General features: G+C 37.3%; 1 protein-coding gene across 6 annotated transcripts in view; it reads right to left on the bottom strand.

The window, feature by feature from the left end:
• Nucleotides 1–22,084, bottom strand: part of LOC149807554 (excitatory amino acid transporter 3-like) — a 74,423-nt gene that overhangs the window by 36,932 nt on the left and 15,407 nt on the right. For 2 of the 6 annotated variants that reach the window (XM_089967670.1, XM_089967661.1), the window contains exon 2: nt 1,459–1,551. The exons of 2 other annotated variants lie outside the window; for them this stretch is intronic. The gene's annotated coding sequence lies outside the window, so the exon portion shown is untranslated. Of the gene's footprint in view, nt 1–1,458; nt 1,552–3,154; nt 3,359–22,084 lie in introns of those variants that run through there. 2 more of the 6 variants (XM_089967653.1, XM_089967679.1) reach the window with 2 other exon arrangements.

The following is a 22,084-nucleotide window of genomic DNA, read 5'->3' as shown; positions in this document are numbered from 1 at the left end:
CAAAGACAGAAGAGCTATTGTACTCCACAATAACAGTCAACAGAGTCAAAACTATTGTAATTAACAAGGACATTCCGCAGTGCTAGTGCACTTCACTTTGAAATTCCTTTGTAACCTACATGTAGTCGGCAAAGTATTTCAGACTATTTCTTTAACTTCGAAATCACCACATAATGCCCATTATGGTTGTTGATTCTTATTTAGTCGAAACTTGTAAGGCCAACCTTCATCTTCATTCAGTTGGCTGCTTTGTAACAATACAGAACTTAGGCCATATAAGAATGCATCTGTTGACAAGACTGTCTGTTACTTGTGACTGTATAGAGTCAACATCAGTGTAGAGTTAAGCTCTGACTTTATATCATGAAAAGCTCTCTCTTGAAAAAGACGCCAAACCCACCTGGTGTTTTTATTCAGCAAATATCACGGAGGAGTTTGTGTAGTTGGTTAAATTGTCTAACTTCCGAGACATTTTTGTGATTTATTTTAAATGATCGCTCTTGTTTTTTTTTTTGTTTTTTTTTTTTGTTTTTTTTTTTTTGTTTTTGGTTGTATTTTTAAAAAATGTATTTTTTTTGTTGTTGATGGATCGGCATTAATTCCCGTGGAATCATTATCTATAATGTGCGTTACAAACTTAACAGCAACTCTGGAAATCTCTTATGTTTCTTTGAGAGTAAATCCTGCCTATCTAATTGCACCCAAACAATTTCAAATTGTTCATCAGTGAACTGACTGATTGCATCTAATTACAAGAACAAAGTCCATTGACATACTACCCAACGAATTCCCTCCAGTTTGGTACACATGTTTCTGGAAAACTTCAGGTGCGGACGAATTTCTAAATGGTAATTTGTTCAAGCAAAAGCGACCACTGGCTAATGAAAGTGGTTAAATCAAGAGACTCGGGTCAAGCATAATTTGCTAAAACCTGGAATTGGCATATAGGTTTCAGAAAATTTTCGCACAAGCTAACTGAACCAAACCGTGATCAGCACTCGATATTGGGCGATTTTCGCTATTTACCGATTCATTTAGTTAGACGAGACCTACGCAAATGCTAGCATTGTAATTCATTTTCGGAGCCACGACCATACCTGCGCACCACTCCGTTGGGCGATCCACACGCGAAATGACGGCGTCCAATTTTTCAATTCTTTGTAATTTCGAATACACTTTATTTACTTACGAAATAGGCGCCTTCCTAGTTACACTGGAAGTAAACTGCTTCAGGTTTAAGTCTAATCTTGTGCACAAAATCAATTTTCCTCAGTCTACTGAATATTTTAGGGTACATGTTCTTTCTGTATTGTCTGTATTTGTGACCTCATCAATCCTAACGACATTTCATAGCGACTTTTTTGCTGGTCTTCCCAACATCGATTGCTTGGGATTTTTTAAAAATATATCTGCATCCTTTAGTGTACTACTTTTACTCACTTTTAAGCAATGCCTTACCTTTTAGGACACCAAGTTTTTCTGTCCTGGTTCAAACAAATTTTTGAAAGCAGTTTTGTTGAGAGTAACTCAGCAGTTTTCTTTATTAATCCTCTGAAACGACAGAAACAACACCGGTATAAATTTTCATTGCACATTCCTGTCCTTCAACATGATATTTGATATCCGGAGTTCAAATCAAGAATCAATTCCGCTAAGAAATCAGGATTTCCAATCAAGAATCAATTCCGTTAAGAAATCAGGATTTCCAATCAATAATCGATTCCGCTAAGAAATCAGGAATTCCAATCAAGAATCAATTCCACTAAGAAATCAGGATTATCAGGGTTCTCTACCTCAGAAACATTTTTCTTAGATCTGCACATCAATGGAAAGTATTCGTTACACAGTCTGCCTTTCTGGCATGGTATTTGCATATACTATAAGGACGTTTCGCATATCTTTCACATCTCCGCATTATATCGACACTGTAGATCGATTTGCCATTTCTCCATATTTGTCTGGAGATTGGTTTATTCGAAGCCAAATTGTCCATCTTTTGTAGATTTAAAACGAAAGGGTATGGTACATTTTTATATACTTCATTCCGACAGCATTCAAATTGGGATTTACGTGTATTCTTCCCTGGATAAGAGGTTCATGTTTCATCATGAATTTCCACTGTCTTGATAAACTGATTGCCGTCTCAGAGCTAAGCATGCTATCAAAATGGAGTTTCTCTGTTAAAAAGCGTTTTCTCTCAGTCCAACCACAATTCTATCTCACATCAATTCATCTTTAAGAACTGAGAAATTGTAGCACAGTATAATGAAGTAAACATGCATCCATGGATTATCCTTCCTATCGTCGTCGTTGGTTAAATTTAGCTCTTTCAACAATAACACCTCTCTTCGTGCTGAAATACCCTTTGAATTTATGTCTCTATAACAATTTCATATTTATTGTTGCCTTCATCACTTAATCCAAATGAAGAAAATATGTAATCTACCTGAAGACCATAGTATATATCCGAGTGTTTATGTGCGTTTCTTTTTCATTTTCATTCATTCCAGGAGTAAGTCCAAAGCGCTCAAATCTGCGAATCTACTTTGACCAAGATACTCAGTTAGACAGGATTTCTGTAACTAATTTGAATTTAACTGATTCTATAGCCATCATACAGTGATCATGCTATTTTTGTACAGTCAGTGTACAGTATACTATCATTGTAGTGTACATACTACCATCATACAGTGTATAAACCGCCATTGCACAGTGTACAGTGTACATATTACCAGTGGCGTAGTAAGCGTAAATGGCGCCCGGGGCCAGTGGCGTAAAACGCGCCCATCCCACTAGTTGGGGGTTGGTGGGAAGGGGAGCGCTATGAACTCCCTCACAGAAGTCCTGCCAGCCAACAATTTTCCTCCAATTTAATGCCATTTGGTGTCTTTTTCTGGCTTCTAAATTCCTATCATTCACTGCTGTTTTGGCACCTCATGTCCTCTATCGCCCGGCACAACCACCCCGTCCACCCCTTCCCTCAGTTAGTACGATAATGCATACAACCATTACTTATATTAAAATTTAACTCCATGAAAAGACTAATCAGAAAGGTACCATCTGTAATATGAATCAAATAAAGCAAAGTTTTAAAAAGACAAATTCAATCGTCTCGGTTTAAAGAAAAACTAAAAAGAATAAAGACGTAACATACCTATTGTAGTTTGACTTGAGTCCAAGATTATGATTGTCCAGATTTTTTACTTTAAAGCCTAGGTTCTCTTTCTCAATGATACACGTGAAGTACTGCTCATATTGTTTACTATCTAGTACCACAACGCGTTATCTTATATGCTGCGAAAAGTAAGTCGACTAGGTCACCAAAACAGCTTTTGACGGTGTACGTCAGATTCGACAGAGGAGAGTGGAGATCTTATATCAATCAGATAGGATGTTAACAGCACGATTTTATATCTTATCTTGTTCTTCAAAGCGTGTACAAGCCTTAGGTTATCCGAGAACCGCGTGCTTGTGTAGAAACTCGAGATTGTCTTACCAATGGCGTGTCATTTGTGGAGATATACATAGAGGTAACATTCTGTCATTGAAAAAATCGGCAAATTTGAAAATCAACTTTCGATCGTAGGTGACTGCAATGTACAAGGACATGTAGGACATTTCAGAGGCCTGTTGATATTGATCACTGTGATTTGCGAATTCACTGTAAGTGTTGAAAATGGGAGGGTGGGTGGGTGGGTGGGTCCTCAACGGTGAACATATGAAGTAGGACCTGCTGCCAAAACCAAGAAAGAAAGAAAATGAGCAAAGCATCGTAACGAATCAGAGCTGGACTAAATGAAGCTATAAAAATGAAAATATTGCAGCCAAAAATGAATGTACAAATTCCAAAAGGTCTTACACAATTTTGTTTACTAAAACTAAAAATGTTTGTGTAACCAATCTTTATTTGTTAATTACTTATTTTGAACATTATTATGAGGTATTGCATAGTATCAAAACTTAGTTAAGCTAGTAATGTAATGTATTAAGTACACTATGCAATAATTTTTTATGTAATACAATTACCAGTTTGTACGAAGGATGCGGTACAATGATAAAGTACATTACATGATGCATCGAAAATTTCAGGGACGCGTCTGGTCTATTGCGGTTTTATGCCGCCAGGTGTCCAACAAGGGTCAAATGATAGAAATCCATTGCTTGTTCGTTTCAAACATAACTTCCCTATTATAAATATAATCAAAACAGTAAAAATAAACCACGAAAAAGTAAAGATATAACCTCACAAAATCCCTTATTACAATTGGTCATTAATTCTAAGCAATTTTCAACAAGTGAACGTATATTTTCATTAGCAGTACTAATTACTCTTTTATGCTCATTTAAGTTATCTTCTATTCGTTTTTATTCATTTGTTAGACTGGGTTGGTGTGGGTGGGAGCTTAACATCATACAGTTTTCAGTCGATAATCGTTAATTGTTCATGTATGTTTTTATCGTGTTTTTGTTCATGTTTATTCACATCTTTAGACGGAAACGGAAGACTGCTATCCGTCCGCCTCCAAATCACATCCAGGCTTGCCAACCTGATCAGAGTTTACGCCCCTACATTAAGCGCCACCGCAGATACCAAGGATTAGTTTTACGACGAGTTAGACTTGCTCATCGAAACAATTCCTAAAGAAGAGAACTTGATATTACTGCGAGAATTCAACGATAGGGTGGGTGCCGACCATGACTCTTGGTCTTCCTGTCTTGGCAAGTTTGGCCTTGTGAAGATGAATGAAAACGGGCAGCGACTCATAGACACGTGCTCGTACCACGCCCTCAGCATCACCAATTCATTCTTTCAGACAAAGCCACAGCACAAAGTTTCTTGGAGGCATTCCAGGTCGAAACACTGGCACCAGCTGGACTTGATCATTACCAGACTGTCTGCCATGACGGATGTTCTTCTAACCCGTTCCTTCCACAGCGCTGAATGCGACACCGATTACTCGCTGGTGTGCCGCAAAATGAATCTTCAGCCGAAGGAGATCCACCGCTCTAGGCAGAGAGTAAACCACGCAATGATGTGAGCAAAACGTCATATCCAGACAAGGCTGAGGATATCAATTATGCCCTCTCCAAGGCGTTTGATTCAGAACTTAAAAACCACAGTGCCACAGAGAGACTGGATAACATCAAAGACACTGTACAGCACTACCACGTGTACCTTTGGTGAGAAGCAGTCAATGAACAACGACTGGTTTGAGGCTAACTTCGCCACACTTTTGCCAGGCATAGAAGAGCGTCGCAGTGTTCACCTGGAATACAAGCGATCCCCCTGCCAGAGGACACACCAGGCACACAGGTCTACCAGAAGCAAAAGTGCAGAGGCTAGCACGGCACTGCGTCAATAAATATTGGCATCAGCTCTGTCAGAGCATCCACTCAGCAGCAGATATTGGAAATATCAGAGACATCTACGATGGCATAAAGAAAGCAATGGATCCCACTAACCAAGTGACAACACCACTGAAGTCTTCCGCAAGTGATACCATCAACGACAAGGGCAAGCAGATGGAGCGTTGGGTGGAGTACTACTCTGATCTGTACTCCAGAGTGAACCACGTGAGCAAAGATGTCCTCAACACCATTGAAAACCTCCCTCTCATCGCCGAACTGGACGAGAAACTAACTGTGGAAGAACTAAAAAAGGCCTTAGAGAAATTGTCCTTAGGTAAAGCCCCAGGGAAGGATGGCATCTCAGCATAAGTCATCAAGTGCGGCTTCAGCGTGCTGCTCACACACCTGATCGACCTCCTCTGCCAGTGCTGCAGTTCCTGACGTGAGAGACGCCAACATCGTAACCCTGTACAAGAACAAGAGCGACAGAAGCGACTGAAACAACTACAAGGGGCATATCCCTTCTCAGCATCGTTGGTAAAGTCTTTGCACGGGTCATATAGTGTATCCGGAGTCGCAGTATGGGTTCCGCGCAGAGAGATCTACAATCGACATGATCTTCTCCATCAGGCAACTACAGGAGAAATGAGGAGAACAACACAGACCTCTCTTCCTGTCCATTATAGACGTCCCCAAGGCGTTCGATCCGATTAGCAGAGACGGACTCTTCAAAATCATTTCGAAAATTGGATGCCCTCCAAAGCTGCTAAGCATGATCCAATCCTTCCACGATGACATGAAAGGCACAGTGAAGTACGATGACTCAACGTCCGACCCCTTCGACATAATCAGCGGAGTGAAACAGGGCTGCTCTAGCCACTCACACAGAAGCTGAGCAACAGCGCCTGGTGGACCGCTTTGCTAAAGCACGCGATGAGTTTGGGTTGAACATCAGCCTAAGAAAAACAACGCGATGGGCTCAGGACTCGAATCCACCAAGCATTCATCATCAACAACTACGGGCTTGACGTAGTTAGTCAGTTCATTTACCTCCGCTCTACCATCACCAACAACCTGTCGCTCGATGCTGAGCTCAACAAGCGGATTGGAAAGTCATCAACAATTCTCTCCATGTTGTCGCAGAGAGAGTGGAACAACAGCATGCTGGTTCTGAACACTGAGATCTCCGTGCACGATGCCTACGTGCTAAGCACACTCCTGTACGCCTGTGAAACCTGGACTCTGTACGCCTCGCAGGAAACAAGAATGAACTCTTTTCACATGCGATGCCTCCGACGCATACTCTGGATCATCTGGAGCGATCGAGTAACAAACAACGAGGTGCTTGAACGTGCCAAGATTCCTAGCATGGTCACACTCCTCCGCCAACGTCGCATCCGATGGCTGGGCCATGTACATCGGATGGATGACGGACGGATCCCCAAAGACCTTCTTTATTCGATCTTGCCTCTGGCAAAAGGTCGAGCGGACGGCCACATCTCCGTTTCAAGGATGTCTGCGAACGCGACACGAATGTCCTTGACATCGATGTCAACACCAGGGAAGTGTTTGCTCTAGACATGTGCAGCTGGAGACACACTCTGATCACTGGTATGATAGCCAGCGAGGACAAGCTACGCTTGCTACGTGATGAAAACGATCCCAGAGGAAGTGGAAGCATCTTCAACCCACACCAGGCTCAACCTTCAAGTGCAGAAAGTTCAGCAAGGACTGCCACTCCCGTGTTGGGCTCCATAGACTGGACATCTCTCATGAGTGCATTGCCCTCGTCTCTCGAGACTGACGGATGACAACCAACCAACCAACATATTCAAGCCATGGCAAGTATCCTTACTATAGTATGCACATACCCTCCCGTTTGTTTATACCCCGTACCGATTTGAAAACGATGACATCCAGGATATATAAAATATGCAGATCTTAATCATTTCATTCATTGAATTTGAAAGCTGATTGTCGCCAGGAGGTCCCTAACACTGTGAAACTGTTGGCGTATTAGTGCAAATGGAAGCTCCCGATTTAAGCAAGCAGACTGCTCGCTGTCCATTTCTGGTTTCTAGAATATTTCATTCAGCAAAAACTGTGTTGTCACCGCCCAGTATTTTGCTTTGTCTAGTTTTAATCTTTCTAAAACAAATTGAACATAAACTATGATTAATTCTTGTCTGCTGGTGTTCAAAGAGATATAAATACAAAATTTACAGAATTATTGAGGTTTTCAAAGACGGTGAACTACATCACAGCTGCTGCTTGAAAACATAAACTGGCCGAAGCAGCTATGACGACCGTGTTGCTAGAGAAACTCCCTTTTGCGTCGAAACGTCAACAAATGGACAGTGTTTTGGAACCTCTTTCGACAATCAAGTCAGAACTTATAAATTAATGAATTAAATGACCAAATTTTGTGATTTCTGTTAAATCACTGATACCTTCTGTTTTTAAAATCGGTGGGGTGGGACTAACAAATGAGATGGTGTGAAAATAATACAGATATTATCAATACATCAGACGATCAATAATTATTCATAATAGGTGTGTGTGTGTGTGTGTGTGTGTGTGTGTGTGTGATTTGGATTTTTAACGTAGCTTTGACACTTTTGCAGTCATATCGCTACTATGTCTGCAGTGTGACAGTTTATAACGATGTCTAACACTGGAGCATGATGGCGTAGACATGTAGCACGATGTCCCACCCAGTCATATTATCCTGACACCAGACCGACCGGTCCTAATACTAACCTCTTAGTTCTGAGCGCCTAGCAAGGCAGCTGTTAGTATCATTTTATAAGTCTTTGGCATGACTCGGTCCTGCTTCGAACCCACGACCTCTCGCGTCAGATGCGGACGCTCTAACCAATAGGAGACCGAATCGGTTGTTTATAATACTATCAAATAAGCAAGGTATTTAACTTACAAGAAAATATTTTTATACCATTTGCTAAAAAGTGGAGGATTTGAAAAAAAGGATTTGAAAAAAAATTCAAATGACAAAAACAATTCAAACGCTAAGTTCTGACCCTATCAATTGATTCAATTTATTTTGAGCCGCAATAACCTTGCAGCGATTTGCATAAAGGACTCTGACAATGATGGTGTTACAGTGCAGTAAGGGACACGAGCTATCAGCCTGGAATGTTGTTTAGGCCTTAATAATGCTTGGGCTCCACATCGTGGGGTAACTAAGGAAAAATGGGTTATCTATTGGCAAATAACGGAGTCCATTATCAGCTGAAAAGTTAACCTGTGCTGACATTTACTTTAAATATGTTTATGCCGAAAGGGTCATCGATGATCAGCTAAACTTTTATTGTCTGTTTACCTGCATGAACACTTCAATTGACGAGAGAGAGAGAGAGAGAGAGAGAGAGAGAGAGAGGAATACAGCAGATTCGGGTAAAAATGAATATCAAATCAACCAAGAGACAAAGACAGAGACGGGTGGGGATTGTATTTCAAACAAAATTATATATATTACTTATTGTTTCGTCGCAGTGAACAGCTTCCATAATTACTGACAAGTAATAAACCAGTCTACAGAAGTGTACATAAATACTGTCACGACCGGGAGATTTATGGTGGTGACGACCTTGCCACAAACCTCAATACAGAAAAGGACAGAACAGAACATTCTTATTTTGTTGTGTGCAAAACAGCTCATAGTCAATACAATACATAATGCATATAAAATATAGACACGCAGAAATGAATGAACGGCGATAAAAAGAATATGTGTACACAAAAATCTTCAAGGGAGAGGTCAATTTGTTACTAATTTTATTTTTATTTGCACAATATGCATGTGACTTTTGTCAGGGATGCATTGAGTCCATCTACTGTATCTGACTATATCACCGTTATCATCAGTAAACAATACAATATATAGATAAATTCTTGTAAAACTATGCTTGCATATAAATTTGACAATATAATTTCCAGATCATTTATATAAAGAGCAAATAGTAACGGAGATAGGCTTTCTAATTAAAAATGAACAAGTAAACGATTGAAATGGATTGAATGTGGGTTCAGTGCTTTACACATGGCTGTACTGATACGTTTTGGAATAAGAAAACTTAATATAAAATGCCATGTAACATACTATTACTCTTCTTTGAAACTTGTTCATCATATAATATCATATTTAATGGCCCCAATGGAGAGTCTTTGATTTAATATGCTGCTGAAAACAGTTCCTATATATATAGGTATGCAACTTTTTGCCCTCAATAATTATTGCTCCATTTTAATGGAAAATTACTGGTGCTAAATGTCATATCAAAATTCAGAATGTAAATTACCGTAATTGGAAACAAACTAAATAATGCATTAATTCAAAACTGAATCAAAACTGTATCAAGACTGAGTCCTTTGTAAGGGTATGAATTCCTTGTTACAGATACGTTTTCATCTGTAACATGAGTATCCTAATCATCGCGTAAATACGCAGTTTTACATAAGCCGAAGAAATGTATAAATACTTCACAAGATAAATATTCTGAAAACATATGCTGTGTCAAACACCTAGAAGAAAATATGGTATTGTACAAATCACACGTGAGTCACACGTACCTGACAAGTGCTTAATTCCTAACGGCGAGCCTCGACTAATCAAGTTGAGTGCAGTAAGTTCCACTCTGTGAGGCAGACTCTATTTAATGTGAACTGAAATACAGAACTTTTTGATGATCTACCACCAGTGAGTAAATACTAGACTTTCTAGGAAATATTATTTAAATAAAGATGTAAATTATATAGTTTACGTATTCTATATTTTACCTTCGTGTCGTGAATTTCATACACATTTTGCAAAATTTTAACATTTATACATTTTATGTTGTAGTAACTGATGTTAACATTTATTTGGAATGGACTATCTTCCTAAAAACTATGCGTAATTCACTATCCAGCCAATCCTATCCTGATGGCCACCTTCATATAGGGTCACCTGGTCACAACGACATTCACATTTCCCTCGTAACATTTTCTTGTTAAAAATCACGTATTAAATGACCACCTGCTTTATGCAGTCAACCGTCAGGTGTTTTCTAACAACACAGTGGACAGTTCTGGTGACCTAAGTGATCAGAGCGTCCGCCTCGGATGCGTGAGATCACGGGTTACAACCCCAGCCGAGTCATACCAAAGATTAATAATTTTTAAAAAATGGTACTAGCAGCTGCCTTGCTCGTGCTCAGCAATGAGGTTAGAGTCAAGACTGGTTGGTCTGGTTTCAATATAACGTGACTGGGTGCGACTTGAAACTACATGTCTGCGGCATGATGTACCAGTGCTAGACATCACTATAAACTGCCACAATGCAGACATCGTAGCGATATGACTAAAGCAACGTTAAAAATAAAAATAAAAAACACAAACACACAGCCACATAGTGGTTAACTGCTGCTTAAAGCGGTTAACATTCATTATCATGATTCTATTCACCGAACCAAATTCAATCTTTGTAACTTTAAACTGTCTAGTCCTATATTACATTGTTATTTTAAGAAATTGAAAATAATGTCCAAGTTGTGCTTACAAATTCGCTGTTGGCGACGTAAATATTCGAGATAAATCTTCATTCTTATGGCGCCCACCCCGTTCCATTTTTGTAGGGGGGGGGGATGAGCTGATTACCATATTAAATATATTTGCCAAAAGAGATTAACATAGAACCCATTTTACCCAAATTTGACTAAGCTGATCACATTGTATCTGCTCAACAATTTCTATAATAATAGTTTGGGTCAAACATAGTGTCGATCTCTTGCTAAGTATTATTTATAATGCAAACAATGAATTTCCGTTTCAAACGTTGCTCATTTATTTCGGATAATAATTATTGTAAATAAAGAAATAAAAACAAAAAACTACTAAAATATTATAAAAGTATCGAAAAGACAGCATAAATGCGAATACGCAAAATGCAGTGTTGTCACAGAAAGAAAAACGAACTGATAGTCACAAAGTACACACATCATATCCGTCCAGGTTTCAGACAAAATGTTAACTGGCATTAAATCATCCGTTGCTCCTTCTAATCCAAGGACAGATAATGGACCAACGCTACCGTCACTAGTTCATATCAGATATTATGTTGCTTCAATCTTTCTAGAAATGCTTTACTAGATTTTTCAAAACCACAGAACTTAAGGGGAAAAGACTTGCACACGTTTGCTAGGAAATACATGTAAGGATCGGCGTTTCAACTTAAAAGCCCACACAACTCTTGGATGAAGGGTGATCTGTCAGTCATTGGTTTGGCTCTCTATATTTGGCTTAGATATGATACATCTGAGAGAGCAGATTCCTGCTGCAATTGCTGTATATATATACATTTACCTAGACCAGATATTATCGTGTTCTTAATACACTGGAATACAACGACAACTGGAAAGATCGCTGAAAACATTCGGAAATTCTTTGATCGACCCAAAAATGATGCAAATTTGACAATTTAGGTAAAGGTAAGTTTTGTCATCATTGTAATACTGGTTTAGCATATATTGTAGGACACGGTCAATATAATCATGTATAAATTAAGGTCAATGTTATCTCTGAATTTCATACATACATACATACATACATACATACATACATTTCGTTCCACCAAAATTACTTGATACATAAATCTGGACTTGTTGACATTCTTCTTGGCAGATTAGCAACCCATCATGTGATTGAATTATATCATGAAATATGTTTTTTTTTCACTTGATGCGAATGATATTACATGTTTAACGTTCATTGATGACAATAAAGTTTTTGACAGTGTGGATAAAATGATTAGTTCATAAACTTGAAATATATGGAATTATTAGTTAACATCTAGCATGGATCGAAAGTATTTAACAGTTAAAGCGAAGTTTTCTATCGAAAATCGCTGTCAACAAAATATTAACTAATTTATGGGGTTGCTCTATGTTCCATATAGGGCCCATCCCTATTTCTTTTTTATGTCTACGATATTTGATAGATTTGAACTGGGAGCTGGTCTGCCACGTTAATTACTAAGAATACTTACAATTTCTTCTTCACATACATTTCAAGCATAAATTTTATAAATAACGTAATGCATTCGGAAAAGACTGGCTTGTAACTTTTAATCCCTCTGTAATTAACACTGTATTAATTACCTGCAGGCAAACTGGTATCCCCTTTCGGAATTTCTCTTTTAACAATACAAATTTCCTTGCTATTAAATGGCATAGGTTGCGAAACTCTTGCACAAGGAATTAAAAAGAAAGGATTATGCATTATATACTCGATGATAAATAGTGAAGCACTCCAACTATTAAGCGATATTATTCTACGAAGGTGATAAGGCATCTAATATATTGAACTAAGCACCTTTCAAAACATAATGCCATCGTACTTCAGACTTTTTAGAGTTCTGTTTTCCCATGAATGATTATTCCGTTAAAAACTCTCTCTCTGAAGGTGTCCAGACTGCTTCCAATATAGCAATTTAAAGATGGTCTATTTAATCCAAAATTAAGAAACTACCACTGTCACATAATATAAGCAAACAAAACCCTCAGTATCCTATAATCAAAACTACGTGTAAATGTATATGAGTGCAGAGAGACCAGTTTACAAAGACATCTTAAGGTCTACAGAGCCATTGCGTTGCCAACAAAGCTGCATACTTGCGAAATCTGGACGGTGTACAGACGCCTGGCACAAAAACGGATCCATTTTCGCATGGTTTGCCTGAAGAAACTGATGAGGATAAGATGGCAGAACAATGTCCTCTACACTGAGGTTCTCACACGGACAGGAATTCCAATCATCCACGCTCTGCTGATTAAGTCACAGCTGAGATGAAAGTTCATGTCACCAGGATATCAGAAGAGCGATTTCCCAAACGCACCTTCTATGGCAAGCTAAAGGAGGTAAACAAGCCCACCTTCTATGGCAAGCTAAAGGAGGTAAACAAGCCCACCTTCTATGGCAAGCTAAAGGAGGTAAACAAGCCCACCTTCTATGGCAAGCTAAAGGAGGTAAACAAGCACACCTTCTATGGCAAGCTAAAGAAGGTAAAGCGACCTCGGGTGGTCAGAAGGAACGCTTCAAAGATTCCCTCAAGTCATCCTTGAAACACTTTAGCAGTGACCCTGTGTACAGGGAAGATCTAGCACAGTATCACTCCACCTGATGCAGTCTGATTCATACGGGGCTGTAGGCGTTGAATGGACTAGAATTGCAGAGACTGTACTGAAGCGCTAACAGCGTAAATCTCAGAATTGCAGCACATCCTCTGTTGGTGAATCAAACCCAAGCGTGACACAGACAAAGCACAACCTGGCCTGATCGATCACTCATATACTCACAGAAATCAAACCGGTCATCTCTTAACTCGAAGGAAGAACAAGAACAAATAAAACTTCGACATACATGTATCCCAGTCAGTTCCGACCTTGAAAGAGCGAACTTAGTAACTCTTCGATATGTGCAAGTTATAATGAAGACGTTAACCTCTATTTTGTTTCTATTATATCTTATCTAATACTCAACAATCCCAACTCTCTCTCTCTCTCTCTCTCTCTCTCTCTCTCTCTCTCTCTCTCTCTCTCTCTCTCAACGAACCTATGATGTAATGCTATACTTATTTGTGGAATTGTATGTCGAACTCAATAATAGAACAAACTCTGCAATATGTATAACTGTTCACAACTGTATCAACTAGACTAGACGATCTTAGCATTTGAAATTACAAGATGAGACATCTCGCATCCTGCATAGAATGAAATAGACAATAGTGGATGTGACCACTTAAATCTTGATCGATCGATCGATTGATCAAACTTAGTATTTGGTTGTTGATTTAACAATAGTACATGTATATTTTTGAATTTTTGTCACAGACAAAATATAATCTTTTCAAATGTTATATATGCTCTAGTTTTTGTTGAGCATTTTATGTTTTAGGTAAGGACCTAGGTGCGTTAGTGAACTCGTTTTTGTTAATTAAATGAAAATGAAATATAAAAATAAGTTAAGAATAAAATAGATTCAGCTGCCGTTGTTATTTCAAGATGATAAAGGTAATTAAAACTTTTTATTTTTTATCGGAACGCCATAAATTAATATATTCAGAGTCATTCATTACACAAAGTTTTGGTTTTAGGATAAATTTTCCTACCAAGATACTGATTTAAAATATTTCTGCAATTTTACACGCTCGCCCAAAGTATATAATCATGAATAATACATAAAAATTTCATATTTATAAAGTTATTGCATTAATATAATCTACTGGGTTAAATTTACGGAAAAGCTATTCAATGAAAATTCTAAGCTTCAGTGAATTTTCCTGAGATTAAACATATTTTCAGTATTCGAAAGAAAGTGGGGACAAAAGTTCCATATGAAGCCTTTTCAATTGAAGATGTTTATAGTTAAATCAGACTGTTTTAACCCACTCTATTTCTCCATGGCAATTCCTTTTGCACCCGGTTGTAAATGTATCTAGCTCTATAAGAAGAACACTTGTATGGGCATTTTATGTTTCATATTTGAAGATGTGCTATCCAAATCGGAACTATCCTTTGATTTCTTCTCAACAATCACGTATATTTAAACTCAATGATCAATAATGTATATTTATAAAGGGACTTTGTGAATGATTTGTAATGTGCATTCTTAACACGGCGATTAACTTCATTCTCGCATACTCAAACAACATTGAAAACGAAGAAAAGGAAGAGAAGGAGGACTGACTGAATAATTGTGTCACACTAATTAAAATGTTTATGCAAAAACATACAATATCAATCACATCATCAATAGAAAACACAAAATAAACTTGATACTTCGATGGACATCTTGCTAGTAATAAAGTTTCCCAACCCCTAACCCTCCAATCCCAATCTACAATAACAATTACAACAAGTGTAATATCAAGGTACATGACGGGTCGAACTTATATTGCAAAAATGGTTTTTTGAAAAAAATATTATGTACCTCAAAGTACCCTAGAGATGTGTAATCCATGTTTTTTTACTCCACCGTGCTAACACATTTATTTTTATCAGTCACCGATGATGTGTTCATGCATTTGTACCGTTTACAAATGCTGTCGAATGAAAACAAAATGAACCTGATCTGTTTTAATATAATGGAAACCAATCATGGAAAGCCAAGTCTCATTTGTTATGAATAATTAAATTGTGTTGATAAAATATTCAAATCATCAGACAAGTCATTGAAATGTACAAACAAAACAGTAATACGCGTTTAAGAACAGATGCGTTAAGAAAGAGACTGGTGCAGTAAGAAATTTAAATACATGTTGGTAATGGAACTAGAGTATCACAAGAGAAATACACGGGCTGGGGGGGGGGCAACTATTTTTAAACTCTCAGGTTTGAAAATATCTACTTTACCGTAAATGGTTTACGAACTACAAGCGGACAATAATACAAGAATATTAATTAGAAAGATGGCAATACATTATCCTTCTACCATCTCCCCGTGTAACAGCCAAAATTTCTCGGACTAAAATGAGATTTACAGCGAACATTCGTCACATGTAACAGCAAGTGTGTACCAATTGGTCCAAAACAAAAGAATTAGCGCATATTGGCTAAATTGTTGTCGCATGTAATAACAAATCTGTACAATTTGGTCAAAAACAAAATATAATTAGCGCATACTGGCTAACATTCTGCTGGGGAAATGGCATTTATCGCACAAAAGGACTATTTAAGTGCTCAAAGGCTTTACAACAGGGCCAATCAATGCCTTTAATTATAATTGTGTTTCTTAACGGGCAAATACTGTATTACTTTTGTGATAGTATTTTCCGATATTTACTTCCGTCGAGCATTTATCATAAATCGTGCTAACTATCTACAGTTTTGACGGCCATTTTAATGAGTCTATGCTCTTCAAATAAGAAACAGAAAAGAGTGAAAAGCAGCAAGCTTTGTAAAATTCAAAACTAATTTATTTCCATAGAATACAAAGTGAAAATGAAAACAGAGAACTTACGGTATTGCGAATAAAATCCAAACATAATCCTAGAATTGCAGACACAAGTCCTAATAATAAATATTCTGAATAAACTTTAGTGGGACTCCAAATTAAGATCAACTCTAAAGTGTTGATGCGCCTTTGGCGGCCTTCATCGTGTTGATGTGTTAACAGTTGTTTGTTGAAACACAGTAATATAATCCAAGAATAAATCCTTATTTGAAATTTCGGTATAAATTTAAGTCCCTATTTGTAAGAATTTTATCAAAGAACCTTTGTATTTCAAGGGAAGAAACAATTTGAATAATTCCAAGTCAACAACAATAACTTCATTCGGCTCGGATGTCGAAGCCATAATGGATAATCATTCCAGTGACAAAAATATATAGTCATCTACTTGACCTCAGGTCACAATTGGCATTTTCTTTATAAAAAAAATAACTATTACCTGATGGAAATAACTTTCTATAAATTCTTAATGTTTACAAAATAAAATGTTAGTTATTATTAGAAAGTCAGTTACTAAAATAACAATATATAACCTGGACTATGTCAGGTGGGACAGGTAAATTGTAGAGGATATCCAATAATCTAGACCCAGACTCAAATAAAAACTTTGCTTCTATTAATTATTATCCTGATATTAGACAGAGAATAATTTAGCTTTGTATTAGTTGTTTACATAAATAAAACTAAATAATTCAGCTTAAGTAGAAAACAAACGTTAGTTTGGACACGGCTAAGTTCAACACACACTATTACATGACAATAGCATATAACGAAATATATATAAAAAAAATCCTTTTAAAAAACGAACTAACAAACAATGCAAATTAAATATGCATAATAGTAAAATTTATATTTGTGTTTCATTAATAGACTGTTGAGGACTATTCACTAGTATACACAACACTTTGATTGTATATAAAAACTCCTGGTAAGAACGTTTAATGCATTCTTTACCAAGATAATGTTAGTCAAGATTGCGTGATTTGACAATAAATAAAGTAAGAAGTAGTAACAATATTAACTTGACTTAGAAAATGAAACCAGAAATATATATCAGAAAAATACATTTACAGTGTGAACATTTAACTCTGACGTGTATTGTTTCGTACAAACGGTAATGAGAGTGCCGGTCGTTATTATGACTAAGGGGAATAAGGCCACGACTTATTTGAAATAGCAAAGGCTGAAATGAAATTATTATTTATGTCCGTGACCTCGTTTAAATCGCGAGCCATCTTTTTTCCTTTTCTTTTTTCATGAAATGTTGCAGAATATATGATCAGATAATAATTTAGTCCTGAACAAAATGATTCACTTGCAATATTGCGTTTAACGTGTTGAAGATGCCCAAAGGTCAGAGGTCATTTGCAGTAAATAGTCCTGAATTAGAAGGAAGTCTGAGAGTTACATAATGTAGATTTTGGACATGCAAAAGTTTACGTCTATTGTAAACTGAGACCAGATATATTCCTACATTTAATATATTTTTTAAAAATGACAAATGTGACTGAACACATCACTGAACATTACTGTATTTCCACCTTGAATGACCACTGACGTTACACAAAGGAATATCACTCTATGAAAGTGAATCGTTACTGAAAATCGTAGCATATATATTGTCTGCGAGAAAATGGAAGTTCTAAATCGTCTTTCAGACTGGGGCTTGATCTCAAGTATTTTGTCCGGAAAATCAGTCATACGTTGATCAATAACTCTCTATTTGAAAAAAGGATACGATAAAACTGGGTCAAGGAAATGTATAGAAACTTGTTGCAGCTGTCCAAATTTCAGAACACCCATATCACTCCATTCGAAATGGAACCTCAATTTGAATGTTTTATTATAGTGTAAGTGAGATAAGGAACAACAGAGAGTAGGAAACATATCTTACACCTGACCAGGTACTGCAGATATAATTTAGTTACTTACCAGTATCAACAAAAGTGTACAGGACTTAATATAATCTAATGGTTGATCTCAGGTGCACTACGTCCGAAGTAAATAGCAGTTTAGGTGATATACCTGTAGTCTAAAACTGTATCTGAAAGTCCCTGTGTCAGGTAGTTACTACGGTCAAGCAGCTATCCAGATTCCAGTAATAAATGTTCCCAGACAGCAATTAAATTAAGACTGAAGCTAATTTAAAGGAGACCAGAAACCAATGGAAATATAGAATAAGAATAAAAGTACTATGGCAGAAAACCTTATTCTGAAGTATCATCTGCGACCGTAATGCCAATATTTAAATAGGAGCTGAATTTCCGTGACCTCGTATGCAAAATTTCCGCGCCTATTCGGTTACTTTCGGGATGTGACGTCATAGTAGCGACTCTAGCAGCCCAAGTGGGAGTTGCCAGAGTAAAAGACAATGCCGTTTTACGTTGCTTACGGGTGTAATAGAACATTAAGAAAAGCCTGTGGACAATATTTCTTTTTCTTTTCCGAAAGATAAAGGCATAAATAAACAATGGATACATTATTACAAACGAGTCGATTTCAAAGCAACACCATACAGCCCTCTGTGCTCGTTACATTTCTCAAAGGAATGTTAGGAGAGGGATGTTGAAAACATGGCAGCTCAAGGATACGCAAATGTTAGCCTAGACTAAATGTTGGCGCTGTTCCAGACATACCTTTGGACATTTTAAATCCTGGGAAAAGTGTTAAACGTGTGAGTTACGAAAATAGGCAGAAGGCCCAGTAACTGACCACAAAATGCAACAATCAATTCACAGATCTTTTATCTACACCAGCAGTGCTAAAAATAAATCTGATAGCCCGACACCCTGGGCCCCTCTGGTTTTAGTTCAGGCCCATCCTGTATTCAAAGTGAGGTGTCCGTCAGGCTTGTCGAGACAAAAATTGTTTGCCTGAGGAAACTTTGATCGCGCTGGTGAAATGAGTAAATGTATTTTCAAGATGTTGACATACATGCCTTAACACGGCACAATCTATATCAAATCACCTCTGTCCTAGGTGAAATTTAGATCTGATTTAAATCAAATGGAAGCTTTGCTAAAAATAAGATTCTAAATCTGTCGTGTTTCGAGAAAACACAATTTTCAGTAATCTTAAAAAAGTAAAAATTTAAATTAAAAAAAAGCTTTCATTGTATACATGTAGTATGTATAAACGGTAATCTGTCATGATTGGAACTGATATAAAACTATCCCTTGGGCAGTTTAAATAGCAGCGAATAAAAGAAAAGAGGTCAAAGTTTCACATTAACTGGCTGACAATAGAAACTGGGGGGATGAGGAGACTATTGGTCCAACCCCCTTGCCCCAATGTGCGAGCGCCCATGGGACGTGCCTTTTCTCCCTGTGATACGCCTTATTATTCCCCCAGGACAATCCCCTTTTGCATAGTCTGGTCAGCTCTGGCTAAATTGCAAAATAGCTACAGTTTTGATTTAAATACGCAAACAATAAAGCCACCCTTCGGACATACTTCAAAGAAACCATGTTCGACAGTATGTGTATGTTAGCACAGCAATTGATTGCCAAATAAACAATGCCCATTTTGTTGTTACTTACGATGCCATGGACTTCATTTTAACAGTTTAAATCTGCCGTCACAAGTTACCATACATGTGGCAACTGTTTTTTCCACGTTTTATGTCCCACCTTATTTACTTAGGTTTAAGTCTTAATGCATGTAACGCTGTTTGCTGAATAAAATATTTATTCTGAATTAGTTCTTTAGGGGCTCATATACTGCATGGTATATTTGATTTTATTCATTGTTGTAATTTAATCATGGTAATTAAACTTTACATATACGGTAGAGGAATGTCAGGTGTTAACTGGCTGAGTTTCTTTGGCGGAAATGGAGATGCGATTTTGTTTGCAAAGAAAATTTCACAGCATTCACAGTGATCATTCATTTAAGCTAATTGGTGACAATTTTATTAATATTTTTTATAACTACATTGCTGTTGTAGTTGTTTAAAAACATCTGAAATTTACTTGAATAATGTTTAATCTTCACGTTCTATTTACTGAAAAGAAAAGAGAAAAAACTTGTGTATATTATTTCGTCCAGTGCCGGATTTAGAAGTGTGTGCGCGCGGTTTGAATTTTTACGTAGCTTTAACAATTTTTCAGTCATATCGCTACGATGTCTGCAGTGTGGCAGTTTAGACTGTGGATTGCATACGTTATATCTATTTATAAATGGTTGGGGTTGTTTTTGTTTTTCTTCTGACAAATGAAAATTGACAGACATAATGTAATAATTGGTACTTCGCTGTAAAAAATGAGAGCTATTATGAGATCGGGAGGTAGATGAGGAAATAAAAAAATCAGAAGGTTTTTCTCCCGGCTTGAGAGTTGACAGGTATGAACTGTCCGGGCTTGTGGAATTTCAGTCAGGGTTTGAGTTTATTTAAGACACCAGCCCGGGGCCTGTGCCTAATTTTTTTTTTTTTAGCACTGACCAGTACAGTACACATAAACTATTATATCAGACAGCAGATTCAACTTTTGAATGTGCAACCCAAATGTGGTCTCCTCCTGTCTGCCTCGCTCGCCATGTTTATGTTTGTATTCGAGGACTGGCTAGTATTGCGTCACGGGACCACGTGATCTGTCGTCTCATCAAAACTCGGGAAAACTCGGCAATTTACGGAATCGTATTATCTTCCACGCATTATAATCACTACCCGCTTACGATATTTAATTTATAAACATTACAGTCGAATTAAAATCTGTAGAGAATTGCAAACGTAAAAGGAAAATTTTGATTTCTAGTCTCCTTTAAAAAATCTGCACCCCATCATTGCTTCAGCACGTGCTCAAAGGTTAGTGTTTTGACCCACTCTGATCCTGTAGTATCAGCATTTTTGTATCTTTTCATATGATTGCATATACATGAAGAGTAATTACGACTTGGCCTTGGCGTTATAGTACTCTAAAATCCAATAAACCTCCAGCTGCGATATTAGTCACTGGAATTATGTACACAAGTAGTGTTGTCCCTTCTAACGTATGAACCTATCATAGATATGTAGACAGAGTGACATAAACGTCCTCCCTTAAAAAATCTACACTCTGTTGTAAATAAATATTACTAACTATGGGTTGGTTGAACACATTGCGATTACTGAATAGATATTCCAAGTGCGACCTAAATGTGTCCTCATTCCTAAAGATCTTGGGCGACAGAGGCAATTAAAGAAGGTAATAAATGATATTCGAATCTGTATAAATTTGATTTCAGCTGTGTTACACTCCAAAATAGCTTACATCGGTGCCATACAATAATAACAACGAAAATAGTTTCTTACATTGGTTGCTGGCAGGGACTAGCATTTATATGGAGAACGAAATATGGAAATATGGAAAGGTGTGTTATTATCCATACATTTCAAATCACATTTAATCGTTATAATAGCGAATACCCGGGTCTGCTACTGGAGTATACATAGGCAGATCTGATTCTACGCCCTTCGAAGCTTGGTACGTGTTACGCATGGATATATACAAAACTGTAACCACCGATAAGACGATTTTTTCAAATTGGGCTGCGTGAGCTTGAATGACGAATTTAGTACCAGTCCAAGTCACTTTGAGTATTCATACTCTAATTTATAGTTTATATCCACTTGATCAGGTAGTAAAATGTGGCAGTGAAGAGGTTTGCACTGTTCTTTTGAGTGAGTTTGTATTTATTAGAAGTATTCATAGTCTAACCTATAACTTATACCCTCTTTATCATATAGTAAAAT

Source organism: Sinohyriopsis cumingii, chromosome 1 (assembly GCF_028554795.1).
Source record: "Sinohyriopsis cumingii isolate HCF-2022 chromosome 1, ASM2855479v2, whole genome shotgun sequence".
In the NCBI taxonomy this organism is placed as follows: domain Eukaryota; kingdom Metazoa; phylum Mollusca; class Bivalvia; order Unionida; family Unionidae; genus Sinohyriopsis; species Sinohyriopsis cumingii.
The sequence above is the reverse complement of the archived record's forward strand: the minus strand, read 5'-3'. Positions and strand labels throughout refer to the sequence as shown.